Source organism: Protopterus annectens, chromosome 6.part0 (assembly GCF_019279795.1).
Source record: "Protopterus annectens isolate FY-2018-M chromosome 6.part0, PAN1.0, whole genome shotgun sequence".
NCBI classification, from domain to species: Eukaryota; Metazoa; Chordata; order Ceratodontiformes; family Protopteridae; genus Protopterus; species Protopterus annectens.
In genome coordinates, this window is record NC_056737.1 from 338423743 (window position 1) to 338445279 (window position 21537).

Genomic DNA, 21537 nt, shown 5'->3' on the forward strand with positions numbered 1-21537 from the left:
TTGATGTAGCCAGGACCCTCTCCACAGGGGGGGACCTTGGAACTGATGGAGTGGACCTTGGAACCATAGTCCCCTCCTGCACCAATGATAGCTCCCCCAAGGCTGAAGCTGGGACTGAGTTTATCCATGCTGTAGCTCAAAGGTGTAGGGAAGGCTTTGAAAAACCTTAAGCCAACCTTAACCCCTTGGAGTCAACAGGTAAGCTACAACCCTGAGAGCTTTCCTGGTCCAACTCAGCTGAAGTACTCAGAGTGCTAGTTGGCACCGAAGACCAGGGTATCTTCAGAACTGACACAGTTGGTATCGGGTGGCTCAGAACCAAGGACTCTAAAGCCTCCAGAGAATTCAGAGTAGCAAGAAAAGGAGGAGAAGTTGACAAATGCTGTCCCTGACCCATGGGGGTAGGAATCAAGGGAGGCCCTGTCACACCTTAAGCCCAAAGAATCTTCCTCACCAATCTCTCTATGTCATCCTCTGTAAGTCTCTTGGAAGAATGTGCCGAGACAGCAGATGGCAATCTAGGCCTTTCTAAAAAGGGTGTAGGCAGTCTATCAGAAAAAGGATCCACAGTAGGAAAATAATGAGTCCTTGGAAGAGAATGAGACTCGTTACCAGGTAGTGTTGGTTCCAGGGAAGTCTGCACCAAAAAATATTGCAAATCTTGTCTAATTGGTGCCAATGTCATTGGTTCCGATGAACCTGTTAAGACTGAGAGTTTAGTAAATCCAGTTGTCAGCTCTAATGGTAGGATTGGAAACAAGAGTTTCACTATCTTGGCGCTCAGGACCAAAGGAGAGGTCGGAGCCGAGAAACTCCTCCTTTTCTTCACCTTATCTGAAGCTCTTGAAGAGGAAGATGAAAAACTTGGACTGGGAAGGACAGAGTTACTTTTAGATTTAGATTTCACTGGTGGTGAAGTTTCAGATATGGCCTCCCCAAATGAGGAGGGAAGAAGGCCTCTGATAATCAATGAGTTCTTTCTTTCAACCAATGCTCTGTGGCTGAAAGAGTGACACATAGAGCAATCCTCCCGTAAATGAAAAGGGCCCAAACAGTCTACGCAAACCGACTGAGAATCTGAGCACAGGATTTTATTCCCACACTTCTCACAGCACTTAAATTCAGAAGATTTTTCCTTATCAGCCATTCTTTAAGAAGTTCCACTCATGCAAAATGCAAAAAAAGGAAAGACAGCAAACATGCTCTCATTGAAAATAAGAATAGGAGCAGAGAAAGGGAGAAACCTTTTTCTATCTTTTTTTTATTTTTTATTTATTTTTTTACCACAAAGAGAAGGGTCAGAAAAGGAGCAATTATCAATGATGATAACTTCCACAGAAGATTAAAGATAAGCTAAGAGAAAGCGAGAGAAAGAAAGAGGTACTAATGATGGAATCTAGTGTGCAAAGAGAAGGTTAAGGACAGACAAAAGGGCAAAGAAGTTAGCAAACAAAGATTTATGACTTATCTGGCTCAAGAGACTGATAACTACATCTGTATCACAAGGCAGCAAACAAGATCTGAGGTAATGTAACTAAGTGCATTGTGGGTAAGGACTGAACTTCAGAGTTTTTGGTTCCCACTTGCTGTAGAAGCAGCCAAGTCAGTTCTGAGGGATCGGAACCCACACGTTGAGGAGAGAATGAAAATTGACAGCATCAGATCTGGATTTATGATTTCTCTGGTGAGGACAAACAAACTCTGATGGAAAATAAATGACGGAATCCTAACAAATGACGGCATGTTTTAACTTTATATGCCCCCCCACCCCCCACTTTAAGTTATGCCAATTGAAAATGGCACAAAACAAGTTCTCATCTAGTTTTATTCAAGCCCGTACTCTGTACTGTACCCTACAAGACTAAACTCCATTTAGCTAAGTGAAATATGCATTTAACGTACCATAACTATTCTCCATGAAATAGACCATTATTTCAATCTACCAGAACGCAGCCATGTCACAGGGTGTAACAGTATTAAAACTGCTGCCCTTAACTGTGCTGCTTTTACTGAATCATTTACCTTTCCTCCTAGTAGCTTCTAATCCTCACGCACTCATGCTCTTTTCTAGTGTTAGGGGCTGATATGCATGATACGAGAGTAGTTCCCCCCTTCATTCACTCTATCAGAGGCTGGCTACTTCAATTAACAGTAAAATCAGCATGTTGCAAAATAAATAGTGGACAAGATAGAATAACTTTCCTTGTAAGGTTGCCTCTTATGGCAGGATTTCAGTACTAACCAATCAGGGAAGGGGAAATAGACTGAACAGGAGACTTTGACCAGGGTTCTGAAAACATTTTGCAGCTAAAACTGTAGTTAAGGGGAGTAACAATTATTTGTGGAAAAAAAATAACTGGTTACAGTCTGATACCTATCAGTCTCTTAACTTGACCTTGACAGTCCTGGAGGGTTGCCAACTCTTCAGATGCCTAAACGTAATTTTTTATTTTTGTTAATACAGGGACTTGAGATGTTTGGGTGATTGTGGGGACTCATTCAACTTGGCCTCATACCTCTCAAGTGTACCTAATTGTGAGGAACATAACTCATGGGGTCTTAAAAAGTTTATGTTCCTCATAGTTCCACATCGAATGGCTCTCTCACACATTCAGTTTTAGAATTTTTTTAACTGATATCCAAGGTAAATAGAAAAAGCATTAATTCATTAAAAGATCATTTTCATAAGTAAAAACCAACATATGTTAACCATTCTATGAACTTCTTATTTGAAATTGTTAGTAAGCTGTTAGTATGTGTTCCACATTTTGCCCATTTGTTCCATATTATGAGGGCTAGTGTTCCTCATTTCGGAGATGGACTGTTGAGAGCTATGTTTGGCCTTCTCCACAAATGGTGAGAACCTAGAAAATAGTTATATTAAATATTGTCTAGGTGTGCAGACCCCCCCACCCATTCCTAGGGGAAAGTTGACAAAAACTACAAGCACTGTTAGGTGACTCTATCAACTCTCCACATTTTGCAGGACAGTGAAAATACCTAATAAAGTTATTGAAACAAGGCTAGCATGCTGCTAATAGGTGATTTTTGTAGGAAAATTACATAAATATATATTTTGGTGAAATTGTCTTTTTTGTGGGTGGGTCTTCTCCCTTACTTATGTAATTCTTTTATACTCAGTGCCCCATGTCCATGCCAAGTCTACTGGCTATTCCTAACCTCTCCTTCTTACTCTGTAAATCTTTCAGTGCCAGTCATGGAACTTAATGGCATTCTGGGTGGCTCAGACCTCCACATCCACTGAAAGGGATTTTTTGGTTATACCCTATCCACTCCCCCTTCCATGCGATGAAGTGGTTTTGTCTCAGGGGTAGGCATATAGTGATGGCATTGTGGCATATTGCCCCACCTCTGTAGAAGCTCAGCTGGCCTCCTCTTGGACCATGCTTCTTACCATGTGATGTCCTAAACCTCCAGCAGGGATCATCGTAGGAGACACTCACATCACCATCATCCCCTGGAATGGTAATGTCCATCCCTCCCTGCTGCTCTGTCATTTGTCTGAGCCATTAATCTAACATGGATCTCCCGGGCTGTAGTCAGGGTTGTAGTCCTCTGAACCACCAGAGTGGCTATTGTGGTGAAAGTATCTAAATGTAAAGCTGCAACTTCTGCAGCTACTACAAAATTTTTGACTTCAACAATTTCATTTCAAATAGTAGTAGAAAGAAGTAAAGAACCTCCAATCCTGCTGAATTTTGCTTTTCATGAGTTTTTGATTTATTTATTTATTTTTTTAATGTAATGTATATATTTTGAATATTTGTTTAATAAATATCTAGTTGGAGCTTTTCTCCCCAGGCCTCCACTGAAATGGGCTCACTTCGGCCCAGTGAACACTCCTGGTAAACAAATGTAAAATAAAAAATAAATAAATGTGACGAAAAGGTGGCTATCCTTCAATCTTAGTTAACTTAACTAGAAACTAATAAGTACATTTATGTAGCAGTGCATTATCTAATATAAAAATGATTATAGCCTTAATTTTTAGTTTGAGTGTTTATTTTTGGCTCCTAGCTGCCTGCTGCGCATTAGTTCCCAACAATCTGCTAGCTTATTTGTTCCTCACAATATGAAAATTGTTCCCAGCCCATTAGTTTACAGTGAGGTGAGAACTGATTGTGGAGCCATCATCCTTGCAACCTTTATCATATTTTATTGATGCTGCCTAACTCCACCCCATGGTGATGATGTGACCTCCATGTCACCATGGAGGGACCACCTATTCCCTTGATACTGAGGTGTGCCTGCTCTCTGACAAGCCTCCACAAGAGCTACTGCAAAGGCTTGGGCAGATACCCCCCTCCGACACACACACCCAAGGCCTGTTGTTGGGGGAGTGGCCTACTCCAGTCCCCTGTCATGCCAGGCCACCATGCTGAGTAGCCACCATAACCCTCCTCTCAGATAAATGCTTCAAAGTAAGTTGTAATTTGCCTGCCCAACCATCCCCAGCTCTTCCAGCTTCCTGAGTGGCTAATCAATGACAGGTCATGTGGGTCACAGTCAGAGATTTATCTCTCTGTGCCACAGATCCACAGCTATTATAATTTTTGACACTATTTTATGTAGTTTAGCATAGTTACTTTGATTTAAACAAAAAAGATAAAGGACAGTTCAATAGGCAAGATGAGTTATGAAGAGTTGAGAAATGTGTGGTGTACTACTAAAGAGGTATTTTAATGCATCATATTCAGGCAACATCAAGGGATAATTCGTATGAGGACACAGGAAATATACAAAGTAGTGTATGTAGTGATTAAAATAGTTATCTAAACCTTGCCAACTTTTACATCCTATATTATTTGTCCAGACCTAGTTGTAATGCTGTTTATTTTGCACTGGTGACTGTTTTGGAGTTATCATGCACATTATACCCTGTCAATACCGCTGCACATTATCATACAAAGTGTTATGTTTTCTTTGCCACTAGTGGTAAACAAACAGTATTATTTCTTATGCATTTCACTTGGCAGTTTCCCTTTGTGGAGTACTATGCAGACTACATAATTTAAATACAATATTTTTTTTCAAAGTTGGGAAACTGCCTTTTCTAGGTATCTGATGTGGGCTTCAAGACACTGGTCAAACATATCCTTTACCACCTGCACCATCACCTTGCATGTGATGAAATCCCTGCCCTCTAGCAGTGCCAACAATGATTCTTCCAGCTGGTGGGGCATTACCAGGGAAGAGAAATGTGGCAATCTGGCTGACCCCTACTGCAGCTACTGGAGAAGCAGCCAGGGATACTGGTTGGTAAGATGCAGGGAATAGCTTGGCCTGCTGAGAGCCCAAAGATTATTGTCCATGCTACTGGCACTGCCGTGGCAGTTGCTGTATAAAATGTGAAAATAAATAAAGAGAAATAAAAAAAAAATGTCAAAAGGAAGTATGGTAATGAAGGTAGGAAGGGGAGAGAAATATTTCATAACATAAATATAATATTTGAAACACATTTAATAAATGACATCAGACAGCCATATCAGTACAGCTGTATAAAGATACACTTTCACCAACTACAAGAATTTAGGGTGTAAATGCTGCTATACTAGGATGTGGTGTCTGAACACAGGTAGCAGTCCTGCCATGTGTAGCTGTGGATATTTAACATGAGAAGGAATATTGATCTGCCTATGTAGTGCTGGGGCAATATGGTGAGCCTATCCCTACCTGCTACTGTATACTATCCTGCTGTCTAATACTAGCTGGCATACAGGAATCAAACTGCAAAGGTCACAGACTGACAACCTGAATAACTGAAATGCTCATACTCAGAGTAGCATCCGATATCCAGTAAGAATACCGTGTACATCTTAACGTAAGCAGTCTTACCTGTCCAGGGTGACATGCATGCATTCTGTGGGCAGATAACTAGTGTAGTAATATGCAGCAAAACTAATACATGTTGCATGATATCCCTATTGGAATCAATCATTCACCCAACCATGCTCAGTTCATCTCTCAGGTGTTCATGGGAGTACATGAACCTGACCAAGCCTCTTAACATGAATAGGCACAAATGCATTATGTGTAGATAATGTGATTCAGTAACATTTATGAGGCAGTACCAAATTAACATAACTACCATAATCAGAGCCTCTACTTTGCACAATATAAAGGCTGTTATTGCGGTATGGAAGATTACTAACAGCAGTCATAGCTGCAAAACCTTTCTCATCAGAAACTACATTTGCTCTTTGTGAGGTGAGTTTGAAATTTTTAAATTTGTACTAAGATACGTCTGTAATCTATAGCTGTATTCAAGGGTGGTCACATCAGATGTATCTATTAATCGCGAGTTAACTTGGGTGAAGAAGCTGAAAGCAAATGTGCAGTTTAACAATAAAATTCCAGTGCATATATTTTGTTAGTAAATTGTCTTTTCAATGCAAAACATAGTACAAATAGATTGATTTCATGGGTGTCCTGTGTGTGCTGTAATTGTTTGAGACCATATGTGACATCCCTACTCTGAGTCAGTAATCAAGGAACCTGAATCCTCACCAGTGACATTGGAGAGGGGTGTTCACTTGGAACAAAAATGGATACACCCAATATTCCTAGATACAGCTCTCTGCATCAAGCACAATTTCCCTTAAGAGCACACAGGGAACACATTCAATCCAGGATCTGGATTTCTCTATTGGTCTCCCTCCGGGTCCCCAGGAAGACTGCCCTTTGGCACAGCTATATAGCTGAGACAAGTTTTCCACCACTCTTTCTGTGAAACCAGTGCTTCATTCCCCTGCTCCAAGCAGCTGACATATTCACACACACACACACACACACACACACACACACACACACACACACACACACACACACACACACACACACACACACACACATCTGGAAAAGGCTGGCACAGACTTACTAGCTATGCCCAATTCTGCCCAGACTATAAGGTAGTTATATCAACACAAGACACTTCAAAGCCAGCTACTCTAATGCTCTTGCAAGGGTACCCAATTATCCTGAGTGAAAATAGTATTGATACAAATGGTAGTTTGACCAACAGCTAGGCTTTCAGGAGCAGCCAGAGCTGTCAACAAATATATATATACGTACTCCCAGAAATTAAAATATTCTCTAAAAGACCAGCCACAATGAAAAGTTTAAAAATATTTAATAATAAATATGAACAAAAATGAAAATACTTAATATCTATTTAAAGTAAACACCAGAGTTTCATTCACAGGAAATATTAAAATAACACAGATGAATAGAATCACATAGATGCAGAAAACAGCACTTAACTAATATCACTATATTTTACTGATGGATCTAAAGAATTACTGTTCCCTGTTCACTTACTAGAGCAAGGCAGGATGAAGTAGGTGATGGGTCCGTCTCTGTCAGCTTCCAAACACAGACTGCAATGAGACTTCAATCTCACCTAGTATTAAAATATAATTTTAGTGATGGATTACAAAATGACATCACATACATCTGGTCATCTGGTTCCCATACTACCCCCTTGGCTAGAAGCTATCAGAATTTAGCACATATGTGTCAATAATAGACACACACACACACACACACACACACACACACACACACACACACACACACACACACACACACACACACACAGCCTTGCTTAGATCTTCTGCAGCTCTTGGAAGTCATAAAATAATTTCAAACCTCCACCCTTCCAGAGTGGCAATTAGTTCACCCCAAAGACAATGCAGAAAGCTTCCTAGTACAGACATTTTGTCTTTTGGCTGCATTGAGAACTGTAAGAATCAATATTTATGGCTTAAGCCAGGTAATTGAATTTCAAACTATTTTCAAAGTTAGGTGGATTCTCTTCTAATATCTTCTGTTAAAATATATACATTTAAACAGTTACAATATTACATGTGCATTTCTTTTTCCGTCCAGCAGAGCACACTGTTCACAGGTCCTGCAGTATCCTGTTACATCCCTTGCAATCCCAGGCCAGTAAAATGCATAATATGTCTTTTGGTACACTTTATGCTCATTTGACCTGTAAAAGGAATGTCATGAACTATGGCTAGAAGTGCCAGACAGTAGGATCTAGGCACTACCAACTGCTGTATTACCTCACCCTTTAGCCCTTCCTCTCGGGTCTACTCTCTATGCAACAGCCCTTTGTTCCAGTATACAGACTCCCTTTTTCCTTGAGAATCAAGTGCATCCCTAGCTACCTCCCTCAAGCCTTTCAGTGTAGGGTCTGAGAAATGAGCCTGTCTTACTCTATCTTTCTAACTCTTCCCAGCTCCCCTTACATAGGAAGTCTGATATGCGATGACAGCAGTGCCTCACTGTCAGCCTGGGTACTACCACTTACTTCTGCCCTTGCAATCACCCTGTCCAAAGGACCATCAGAACCTACCAACAGCTGTTGCTCACCTTCAGACTCACTGCTACAGAGTAGCTCCTCCCTGAAATAGCCACCTCACCAGCCCTGGCCTCAGGTGTGGGGTCTGTCTGGGTCTCCTCCTGGCTACCAGCCCCACATGCCTGTCTCCAAGCTTGACTGCATGTAACTGCATGCACATAAGGTACTATATTATCACAATCATTCCCTATCAAGACATCTGCAGGGATATCCTCAAACACACCTACTTGCTTGTTCCCTTTTCCACCCTTCCAGTCAAAGTGAACCCTGGCCAAAGGCATTTGTAATGGGGTCCATCCTAAAGATCTGACTGGAGTGGACTGCCCAAGCAAGTACTGCTCCTCTTTAACCACTGCAGGATTCACAATGGTTATGTCAGAGGCTGTCTCTCTCTTAACAGTGGCCTGTTTTCCATCCACTAAGATAGGATATAACAACTTACCGCTGGCATACTGTTATTCCCACTTGCTGACTCCCCCATCTTTTGTTCACCACCTTGCCTCCATGGACATCTATATGATACCTGGCCCCATTTGTTAAATTTAAAACATTTAACCCTTGATCCTGGCTGTGTACCTTAACTAGTGGCTTCCCCTGTTACTGGTGGGCTCTGTTTAGGCTGCTCAACATGGGTTTCCTTATAGCCATGTCCAGCACTGGGTATCCCCTTCTTGTGCAGTGATGCCCTGCTTACTAAGTAGAGATCCTCTTTTTTTCCCCAGGTCATCTGCAGAGTTACATTCTCAGTCTGCCAACCATATTCTCATGTCCTCGGCAAGGTGCTAAGGGATTGTTCCCTCACCAAAAGGTCTGTCATTCCTTCAAAAGTGGTGACCTGACACCCACTTATCAACCTATGAAAATAAGTGCTTAACTCAGCAATATAATCACATACATATTTATCTGCCTTGTGTCTATGCTCATGAACGTTTCTGTAAGCTTCAGGTGTTGACTTAAAACATTCTAGTAAATAATGTTCGACTTTATCATGATTTAAACAATCAATATCAGACAATTTAGAAATATTAGTTACAGTTACAACTTTACCATGAAGTAATGGGGTCAGGAACCATACCCAGAGCCCTTGATCAACATTATACTGTTTACATACTCTTTCAGATATAGGAATAAAACTATAAAGATCATCACCCTCTGTAAATTGTCGAAGAAATTTACTGACATTTATTGCTTCTGGAGTTCAGTTATTCCCTTCCCCATTACCTCCATAACCCTGGCTAAGAGTCAGCATCTCCCTCTCATGTTGGCACTGCTTCTCATTTTCTTCAGCCTCCAAATACTGCAGTCTATCTGCTGATTCTAATTCCAAACATTTGGCCTCCAGTTCAAGTGTATTTAACTCCAGACAGGTTTTTAAGTCCTCTGAGGAAAAGGTGAATGGCCCTCTTTCTGAGGGACACAACTTTCCATCACCAGACTGGTTATCCTTCTGGTTGCTAGTTTGACCTGTAACTAAGGTTGAAATCATTTCCTCTTTAGTCAGGTTGGCATGCACCAGTCCTTTGGGTTCACCAAATCCAAGTGGGAGGTTGGCATAATGGTTAAGGTGTTTACCTCACAGATGCAAGGTATAGGGTTTGATTCTAACATGGGGTAATTGGCTAGGCTTAAAATGGCCCTCAAGGGCAGTTAGCCTAGTACCAGTCTATGAACCTATAAACACACCTTGGCCAACTGGTTCTTTGTCAACTTGCTATAATCCTGTGCTAACATATTTGCCTGTTTTCCCTGACTAAACTAACTAAAAATAAATAAAACTGTTGTGAAATGAAACTCTGAATGCTAACCTTGTGGCTGATGAGAGGACACATCTTTAGTGAGAACTGCAAACAGGCTACAGAAGTTAAATTAATATCCCACCACTGCTCACCAATATGTGATGTCCCCACTCTCGGCCAGTAATCAAGGAGACTGAATCCTCACCACTGACACTGGTGTGGGACATTCACTTAGAACAAAAACAGACACAACCAGTATTTCCAGATGCAGCTTTCTGTATCAAACACAATTTCCCTTAAGAGCACACAGGGAACACACTCAGTCTGGGGTCTGGATTTCTTTTATCTGTCTGCCTCCAGATCTCCAGTAAGACTCCCCACTGGCACAGCTATAGAGTTGAGACATAGCCAAGTGTCCAAACCAAGTTATCTACCACTCTTTCTGTGAAACCAGTGCTTTGTGCCCCTGCTCCAAGCAGCTGACACATACACACATGCACACACACACACACACACACACACACACACACACACACACACACACACACACACACACACACACACACACACTGAGATTTGATTTACACACACACACACACACACACACACACACACACACACACACACACACACACACACACACACACACACCTGGGAAAGGCTGGCACAGATTTACTAGCTATTGCCCCTTCAAATCAGTCTATAAGGTAGTTACACTGCCACCAGACACTCCAAAGCCAGCTACTCTAAGGCTCTTACAAGGGTAACCAATTGTACTGAGTGAAATTAATATTAATACAAATGGTAGTTTGACCAACAGCAATGCTTTCAGGAGCAGCCAGAGCTGTCACCAGATATATATATATAAGTACAATCTGAGATTAAAATATTCTCTAAAAGACCAGCCACAATGAAAAGTTTAAATATATTTAATGATAAATAAGAAAATAATATAAAAATACAAAATATCTATTTACAATAAGAACCAGAGTTTCAGTCACAGGACATATTAAAATAACACAGATGAATAGATTCACACAGATACACAAAAACAGTACTTAACTAATCTCACTATATTTTCCTGACTGATCTAAAGAATTACTTATTCTCTGGTCCCTTACTAGAGCAAGGCAAGATGAAGTAAGTAAGGGGTCCTTCTCTGTCAGGTTCCAAAAACAGACTGCAATGAGACTTCAGTCTCACCCAGTATTAAAATATAATTTTTAGTGATGGGTTACAGAGTGACATCACCTACATCTGGTCATCTGACTTCTGGTTCCCATGCTACCCCCCTTGGCTAGAAAGTGTCAGGATTTTGCACATACGTGTCAATAATGCACACCCACAGAGCCTTGCTAAGATCTGCTGAAGCTCCTGGAAGTCACAAAACAACTTAAAACTTCTACCCTTCCAGTGTATCAATTAGTTCACCCCAAAAGACAATGAAGAAAGCTTCCTAGTACAGATTTTTTATCTCTGGCTGCACTGAAAACTATAAGATATAATCTTTATGGCCTAAGCCAGGTAATTTAATTTCAAACTATTTTCAAAGTTAGATGGAATGAGATTAACCTCTTCTCTTCTAGTATCCTCTGTTAAAACATATACATTTAAAAAATTACAATAATACATGTATATTTCGTTTTCTGTCCAGCAGGGCACACTGTTGGTATATTTTTAACACAAGCAGCTTTACAAATACATTTTTCAACATAAGCATTTGTAAAAATAAGTTTGATATACAAATGGCATACAATTTTTTACAAAATTCCAGTAAGCTGTGCTGGCATATGTTACACATCCACTGCCCTACGTCTCCTGGCATAGCTGGCAACACCTCACATCATCACACCATATACAAGCAGTGGTAGATTTAGTGTACCTTGGACTTCAAGCTGTTTTCAAGCCATGCCCCCACACACACATTTTTAGGACCATGCATAAGTACATGTGTTCTTTTGAGACTGTCCATCTTCATCTCTAAGGCTATTAAATGATCATTATGAAATTAATAAATAAGTACAGAGGTAAATAAACTCTCAACCTAAGCTAGTTTGGCATCACTAATTGTAGAAACTGCCTACTTAAGCAGTTGACTTCTTCAAGAAGGTTACTGAAGCACGGGATGAGGGCAGATCAGTACACACCATATATCTAGATTTCATAAAGGCATTCAGCACCATCCCAGACTCAGGTATAATAGATAACACTGCCAGATAAATGTACATCCCTATGTAACTCATTGGATAGCAAATTGTCTCACAAATTGAACCCAGGAAATTAGTGGCCAGCTATACCTCCTTCAAAAGACTTGTCACTAGTGGTGTACCACAGGGTCAGTCCTTGAGCATCTCCTCTTTGACATTTACTTCTCAGATGCCAAAGTAAATAAGTGTTTATGGCTGACCATGTCTGCAGTCAACTGTAAACTTGGTGCTATCATAAACTCCCCGGAGGATATTAAAATCCTCCAAAAGCCCCCACCCCACGCAAAAAAAAATAGTTGGTGACAAAACCATGGAATAAAACTAAATGCTAAGCTTGTCATCTCTTGTAATTATCACACTGACAACACACCTCAGAACGTTGATACCGTACTTGGGGATCTGGGAACCTATGTTGAAAATTAACTGTCTTTTGATAACCATATATCCAGTATTGCAAGGAACTCCTTTTATGTTTGCATAGCTTATATCTAAGTACATGGCATCTAGATCATGGGATGTAACTATTCCACTATAGTTGTTTCTCATCAGACTGATCATTGACTATAATGGCCTAATCAGTATGTACCTGTCCAAACACTGGTCACAACTGGAGTGACCACAGTACTTTCTCATTAAAAATCAAGGGCCAAATCACAAAATAAAATATGCAGACCATCTCAATGTCTTTTCCCTGTTCTCAGTATTGTACAGGCTACTAATGGGTGTGGTCTGCCTCCTGTATAGAACTTCAATAGCCCCTTTTCTGTCCCACCTATTATACATTTGCAAGTCTAATTGTAGCTTGAACACCCACTCAAGGGATCTCAATCTCTTCTGCAACATAAATAGAACATGTTGGAGGGATGTGTACTTATCGCAGAAAATACTTCTTCTGAAGAACCATCTTACACTTCACATGAAGTGAAGTACTTCTCTTATTCTATTCAAATGTAATTTGAATGACGATAGTTGGAAAACCACAAATTCACCCCCTGTTTAGTACCCATGTCCCTCATGGATAGGGGTAACAAGCAAATGTCCCAACATAGCCATGTTCTGCCCATCTCTGAATTATTTATTTACAAAACATAAGGACTAAAGACTACCATGGGAATGTAAGGCTGTGCTTAAGATCCTCACAGACCAATGCCTTGTAAGTACATTGAACCTATGGAGTCACCGTCCTAATTATTTTAAATTATGTTTCTTATTTAATACAGCAACATTTGTTAGAGTATGTTTTAAATGTGTAGTTTGAATGTTTTTCCAGTAAGCAGTGAAACAAAATGTATTAAACAATAATGGGAAAAATACCCATTTCAGAATATTTCGGTCATAAAAGGCCACTCGAACTGCTGTCATTATAACCCACAAATATTTATACTCATCCACAAATTCAGTGCCGGCTGCCTTTGAAGAATAAATGGCCAATGTTGCATTATTGCATTAAGAAATGGTGTGCTGATGATATTGCCATAACATTGCCTGAGCTAGATCATCTATGTAATAGGGAATTGCTGTCACAAAGCAACCACATGTTCATTGTTAGTAGGTATGCAGACAAGTAGACAATTAAGGAGCCAAGTTCAAACTTCCAATTGCCCTAAAGCACTATCTGGTTAAGTGACTTGCTCAAGGTCACATAGTAGGTAAGTAAAGTTGGGGAAGATTTGTGCCCTGCACCCTTGGCACAGGAAGCAACTCATTAACAAATCAGAGCTTTAGACATCTGCACTAACTACCAGACAGATTAAAGTTTTTCTAAATATCTGACCAACCAAGTAAAATAGACAGAACTTCTTAGCCTAGTATGAAAGCTCTCAGCTGGATGTATAAAATGCTGCTGACAGTATGTGTGTAATTTCAGTAGTTGCTGAAATATTGTAAGTTGTTTACAAAATATTTCAAATGTAATAGTTGCTGTGTTTACTGTGACTTATAAAATTCTATTTAACACCTGGAACTTAAAGAATACTATCACTATAAAAATAGTCTGTGCTGAAGAGTTTGCCATTTACACTTTCTGCATAACCCCTATGGTACCAGAGATATGAACATTTGCTTAAAATGTGTGGGCATCATTTGATTCAGTCAAAAGGTTTAGGCTTCACCCATTGGACGTTGCAATGCAAACCTCCTGAGCTCTATTGGAGTGAATATAGAAACCCTTTACAATCTGAACTTACAGGGAATAATGTGTCACAGTAATATGCAACAATGATTGCATAATGGATCCTGAACATCAGACGATTCTGATCATCCCTCCAAATAATGCAGACTGTATGACCTGTCAAATGTCAAGCTCTTCACAGTTGCTGGAAGCTGTAAATAAGGTATTTCAAATACATATTACTAAAATATACCATGTTTAGTCTGTATTACATGATCCAGGCCAATTAATGAATTAATTATTTAGTACAATTAATAACGCAAACAATTAAAGACAGTATAAAGCCTGCAAAACACCTACTTATCATTTTGACCTGTCTTTGTCTTCCTTGACATTAAGTACAGCTGTCCCCTCTGACATCATGCAGTATAGGACTAACCCACCTGAATGGCTGATAATGCGGGTCTATATCAGAACATCGAAGTTTTAAAACTTCAAATGTTCTAATATTGACCAGTTTTGGGCGAACCCTAAAAATAGCGAAGCTGCAGAACACTGAATTCTTTCCTAGGGAAAGAATTTGGTTGGCCGGTTCTGTGGCTTCACTATTTTCAGCTCTGTGGTGGAAATTTACGAGTCAGGTTCAGGTAAGTGTGTGATTGTGTGGTTGTTAGGATTAGGATGCGGGTTAGGTGAGTTAGGGTTAGGGCGTGGATTAGGTGAGTTAGGGTTAGGGCTCGGGTTAGGTGAATTAGGGTTAGGGGTGGGTTAAGTGAGTTAGGGTTAGAGTGCCGGTTAGGTGAGTGTGCAATAGTGACGGACCTTAGGGTTAGGGTTTGGGTTAATGTAAGTGGATAGATAGTAGTGTATGTACAGCTTAGTGGAGGGTTAGTTGTAGGATTATAAGTGTATGTGTGTGGATTGATGTTTTTTAGGTGTGCTTGTGTTGTGTGTATGTGTTTCGGAATAGTGAATTTTTTCCCCAAGGAAAAAATTTGCTGTTCTGAATGTTCGATATTATGTGGTTTAGATATTTTAGGTTCGATGAAATAGCGTTTGCTATTTTCATCTTTCGATAGCGTGATATAAACGCGATAATTGCTACACATATGCCTCGAGAGTCAACAGAATCAGATTGTGGTAAAATAGTACTCTATGCAGGGTAATGAATCAGAACCTACTTACATCCCATTAATTGGTTGTCTAGCCTCAAAAATCATAAAACACAGTTCAAATCTGTCAGTGTGCACAGTTATCATAGAGATCTGGATTTCATTTAAAACTTTTATTTTCTATTTTATAGCAAAAACACTGACAGCAATTTTCTAAACAAAACAAACTACTTTCACATTGGAAACAGATTTGACATGTGAAGCAATAAACCTCTCTTCCCTTGAAACTCTCATTTGGTGAAATGTATCAAGCAACCCATTAAACAATGAGAGACATGTTGGGATTTATAACCGCACAGCATATCATGAAGCACTAATTAGCAGCTATGTGAAGGGTGCAGGGATTAAAAAGACAAATATGTAACACATTTGCTAACTGCCTGGGACAGCCCACTGGACACAAGCATCTCTTTCATGAACATCCCAGTAGCAGTGCCTGGTGAAATAACTTGGTCAGAGTTGCACAGAAGACAAGCAAAGGCTGAGGGAATCAAACCCTGTGGAACAGGAAGCAGCTCTTTAAAAGCTCCTAGCCTTACACACATGCAGTAAGTGCTTAACAAAGTGATTTAGCCCAGACACAATGCATTTCACACCTACTTGCCTGGAAAAAACAAGCTAAATTAAAAATTTATTCATAGTTAATAACTCATAGACTTCATGCTGTCCAGTTTATTCACAGCTAAATTACACACTGTCAACATTCAACAAAAAAAAAAAAAAAGCAAACAAAAAAAAAACAAGGATTATTCTCAAAGAACATGGCTTGCACGGTGATGCTTCTGTTTACTATAACCAATTTCCTTCCTTTATACACTGTAACTACATTTATGCATAGGTACTTACTAAGCTTGCAATCCACAGGACCATTGAGGAGCTTAGCCCAAGTTTCCAGTTGCCCTAGAGCACTGCCTGGTTAAGTGACTTGCTTAAAGTTGTACAATAGGAAAACAAGAGCTGAGGGACTCAAACTCTATAGCACAGAAACTGTAACTCAAAGGCTTAACCCTCTGCATCAACTGCCAGAGAAAAGTAAAGAAAAGGGAGAGGAAGGATTCAAACCCCTGAGACAGGAGACAGCAGCATTAACTCACAGTAATTTATTAAAGCTGATCTGTTGTTGGTGCAGAGGATTAAGCCCCAAGCTGCCTTTCCTTGTACAGGTCATCAAACCTAACAAGGACATTTTTTTACACACACAGTTTAATTTCTCAGCCATGGCGGCTTTAGTCCAGGAAAGCACAATTCATTCAAAGGCAGCAGTACCATTCAAAGCATGACTTCCTTTCTTAGAGACACAAACTTGGTGTAGGAGGGATATAATCTGCCAGTGCTGAAATGGGTCAGTAGACCAGCTGTCTTAACTGGTTACCAAATGCAAAATAAATTATCTAGTACAGGTGTACATAAAGCTAGGAGGAGATTATGCCATGACTTCCTTATGTGTACTTTGACTGCTTGTCATATACTCACACAAAGGATAATGTCAGTGCTTTGGGAATTGATACACCTGTAGGACACAAACACAGAATGTGTCTGTGTAAGTGTTTGCCACAGCCTGCATTTGACACATTTAGCTTTCTACCACTGGGGAAGTACTTTTATTGTGTCTGCAGACAATCTGCCCTTATATGGGTTATATCCTTTTCTGGCCATATACTTAGACTAGCCATCAGTTTATTCAGTCCTATACAGTCAATGGTATGGAATGTACAAGGTCAAATACTGGCAGTCAACACATAGATGATACTTAACACTGATGTTTCACTGGAGGCCATTGTCTGATATTATTATCATCATCCTGGACACGCCATATAAACTGTTCAGCTTTTTTTGGATGGGGGACAATCTACTACAGCTATATGAACCATATATATGGGTATACAGATGTGTGTGTTACAGACCATGTTACAGACCATATGTATATATCTGTATATCTATATGTATATATATATATATATGTATATATATATATATATATATATGTGTGTGTGTATATCTATAAGCTATATATATATATATATATATATATATATATATATATATATATATGTATATATGGGTCTACCTCTTTCCGTCGAAAGCACACTTAAGCAAACAGTAGTTTGCCGATTCACTTTGCTGAACATCCACTTTAATGAAACACCAGTTAACCGACATTCACATTACCAAATATCACACTGGCGAATGTGATACATTACACCCGAGTGCTCTCTAAAGACTGATAAACTAGATATCAATGTATTGCTGTAAATAAATTCACCATGTGAAAGATAAAGGCACCACTGTGCATCACGGCATAACAGAAATACTCACATATACAAAACGTAAGTTGTTGCATACATTTTTTTTTACATCTTCAACAGAATAGCAATTGCTGTCACATATTGCATGCAGTCATATTCACTCTTATTCTCAAAGATAGTTTGAAACTGTTGTTGACATCTCACTAATACCCATTTCTTAGAGAATGGAGGACAAGTGGCAGACATTCTGATTCTGAGTTCATCAAACTGGTTCTGCTCCCTTACTACTGCAGTAACACTGTATACAAATCTGCAACATGTTTTCCCATCAAACATTTAAATCTCCAGTTCCAAGCCTCAACTGCATTTTGAGTTCTTGGCAGGAATAATTCATTTAAAACTGAAATATTCCAGAAAGAGATAGGAAATAATGTTGGAAACCAGATGCAGGACGTAGATCTTGTTCTGAAAGTTCCCGGTTTCCCCAACACATACCATTCAGCAAAATATTTAATTAACTCCTTACCCTTAACAGGAAAACTTTCTTTCAATTTATAAAATGTAGGAATTATCTGTCTCTTCTAGGAATGCCAAAGCAGCAAGTCTCTTAACTGCTAATTGAAAGGTCATGGAAGAATTGTACAACAAACCCAGGCCAAGAGCTTGCACCTTTTTCAATAGGTTACGACCGAAATGAAAGAAACATCCTTTACAAATCACCTCATTCTCATTCACTTTGATACTTTTAACAGCAGCAATTTCAAAGTCGCACAGCATGGAACTAGCATTACAAGTATAATCATTGCTACTTAATAGTTCAAACAGACATTGCCACATGAAATTATAGGACCGCAATGATTTTTTACTCATGACACAATACACAGGTGGAACACTCTTACTATATGGTTTATATTTTACTACAGAGAGTGTAGTATACATCTGTCTGCATGCAGTTCCCCTGATAAAACAAGTTCCATCCATAAGCCAGATATCTGACAAACTCAAGTCAGACAAGTTTTGCACTGTTGCTAACATGACAACTATATTGTCAGTTAATGAGTTGCACATTTTCCATTGAATAAATTCCCCTCCTTTTAAAGGAAAATCTACAGAATTCATGTTTAATAACATTAATCCACTAGCTATGGGTCTCCCACTATGTTTCAATCGAGTTTGTGTGACCTGCTGTAGTAATGCTGTTCTACTCAGCAATGTAGCAGTAAACTCTAAGGACAATGATGCAATAGCATCATTTACTATAATGCAAGAGAGTCTCATGGTAGTGCAGCTCTTTGTTTTAAATTAGAGCAAACAGCATACTTTTCTACTTCAGAAGGTTCACCTGCGTGATTATGTGCAACAGATGTTACAAGTTTTTCCCCGGTGCTCATGCAAGCTCTTATAGCCCTCCTTTTACAAAGCTGACTGGCCTTATACTTACAGCACTGGTATTTTCATGCTTTTGCCAGCTTATCCAAATAAAATATGTAACCTTCTATTATCAACAATTCTCCTCCTCTCTGCGACTTAGCATTGTGATATACTTCTTTGAGAACTCTGGGCTCGTAGCACACCACATTTGCCATGGTAACAATGAATATGCTGTACATAGTTACAAAACTAACACAAACACACAGAAACAAACACATATGTATAGCTGCTCTTTACATTCCCCGAGGAGACAATATCCACAATCTTGATCATATCCTGTCCTGCTTCTCCTCTAACATTACCAACAAGACCATAATCCTCAGTGACGTTAATATTAACTGGATTGATAGTCAATCTCCTACTTCTCCACACAAAATAAACTTATACAGCTTCTCACAACTAATAACCTCTACTACCAGGCCCTCAAAGCACGTATCCTCTGGTACTACTCGACTGGATTCTTGTTTCCCTCCCCCAGTACATCTCTGACAGCAGTATCCTACCTGACACTCTTAGCAATCATCTTCCCTCTTTTGCTCATCGCCTTCCCTCCTCCTTACAAGTATCCCACACTTATATCTCCTCCCATTCTCTCAAAAACATCAACCCTGAAACCTTCTCCAGTTCTCTAAAACACACAAACTGGAGCCCTCTAAAAACCCTCTCCCTATATAATGCAGTAGCCTATTTTAATACTACATTCTTAGACCTGTTAAATATCCTTGCTCCCTCCAGAACAAAAAGAATTAAAAGTAAACCCATCCCATGGTTAAGCAAAGAAACTGCAACCATTAGGCATCTCCATGACAAAGCCTAAAAACATTACCAGAAAAATAAAACCCATATCAGCCTGACTGAATATAAGCTACTATGTAACAAAATGAAAAAAAACTTGTTGTGTCTGATTGCAAATCCTACTTCTCCACCCTTCAAAATAACCATAAGACCAACCCCAAAAATTCTGGAATGGCATCTCCACCCCTCTCTATCCTGGCAAAAGAGACAAGCCATGCCCTGACCCAAATGTCCCAGACCTCTCCTTAGCCACCCAATTTAACTCCTTCTTTATTGATTCTATAGCCAAACTAACTATTTCCTTCCCCAACAAAGCTTCACTTCCATATCATCCTATCTCTTGCTCTCCTAACACTACCACCCTCTTCCTTCACTATCAAACCCGTTCCTATTTCCACCATAAAAAAACTCCTTCAGAAACTGAAACCATGCTAAATGCCCCTGATGACCTTCCTTCCTACTTCCTCAAAAATTGCTGCTGATGCCATCGCCTTTCCCATCTCCATTATAATAAACTGCTCAGTCTAAGAAAACTATGTACCCCTACTGTGGAAAAAGGCCTGTATCATTCCCCTTCACAAAGGAGGTAATAACAACAACATTCCCAATTTCCAGCCAATTGCTATCTTATCCCCTATCTCAAAAATACTAGAAAAGTGTGTCCACCTTCAACGTCTACCTTACCTCACAGACAACCACCTACTTCCCCCCACACAACACGGGTTTAGACATGGCCACAGTACCACAAACACTCTCCTCTCCTTCCTTGAAACCTTCAACAAAGCCCAGGATTCTGGCTGTCTAGTGTCCACCCTGCTTCTGGACATATCCATGGCCTTTGACACTATCTCCCATAACCTTCTCCTATCTAAACTCTCTAATCTAAACCTATCCCATTCTTCTGTCAATTGGTTTTCTAGTTACCTCTCCAACAGACAACAAGCTGTCAAGTGGAAAAAAAGCCACCTCCTCCTTCCTTAACATACCTACAGGCATACCCCAGGATTCCATATTGGGTCCTCTACTTTTCATCATTTTCATAAATGACTTCCACCAAAATATTCCTAGTGCTAAACTGATTCAATAAGCAGATGACTCTATGATTATCTGCTCCACCACTTCCACCTCCACTCTCTTAAAACTAACTCAGGATGCTTTATCTTATACCAAACATTGGATAGACAACCACCTATCATTCAACACATCAACAACAAAAATTATGCTTTTTTCCCCTTCAAAAAGTACTGTTATAGACAAGAACTCATTCTCTATTACTAGTCAAAACAATACCTCTCGAGGTAGCATCCCATGCAAAGCTTCTAGGAGTCCATATTGATGAACAGTTAAAATTTGATACCCACCTACTAACCAATATAAAGAAAACCCACCAGAAATTAGGCATGCTCTACCACCATAACAACTATATCACTCCCACTACTAAATGTGTACTC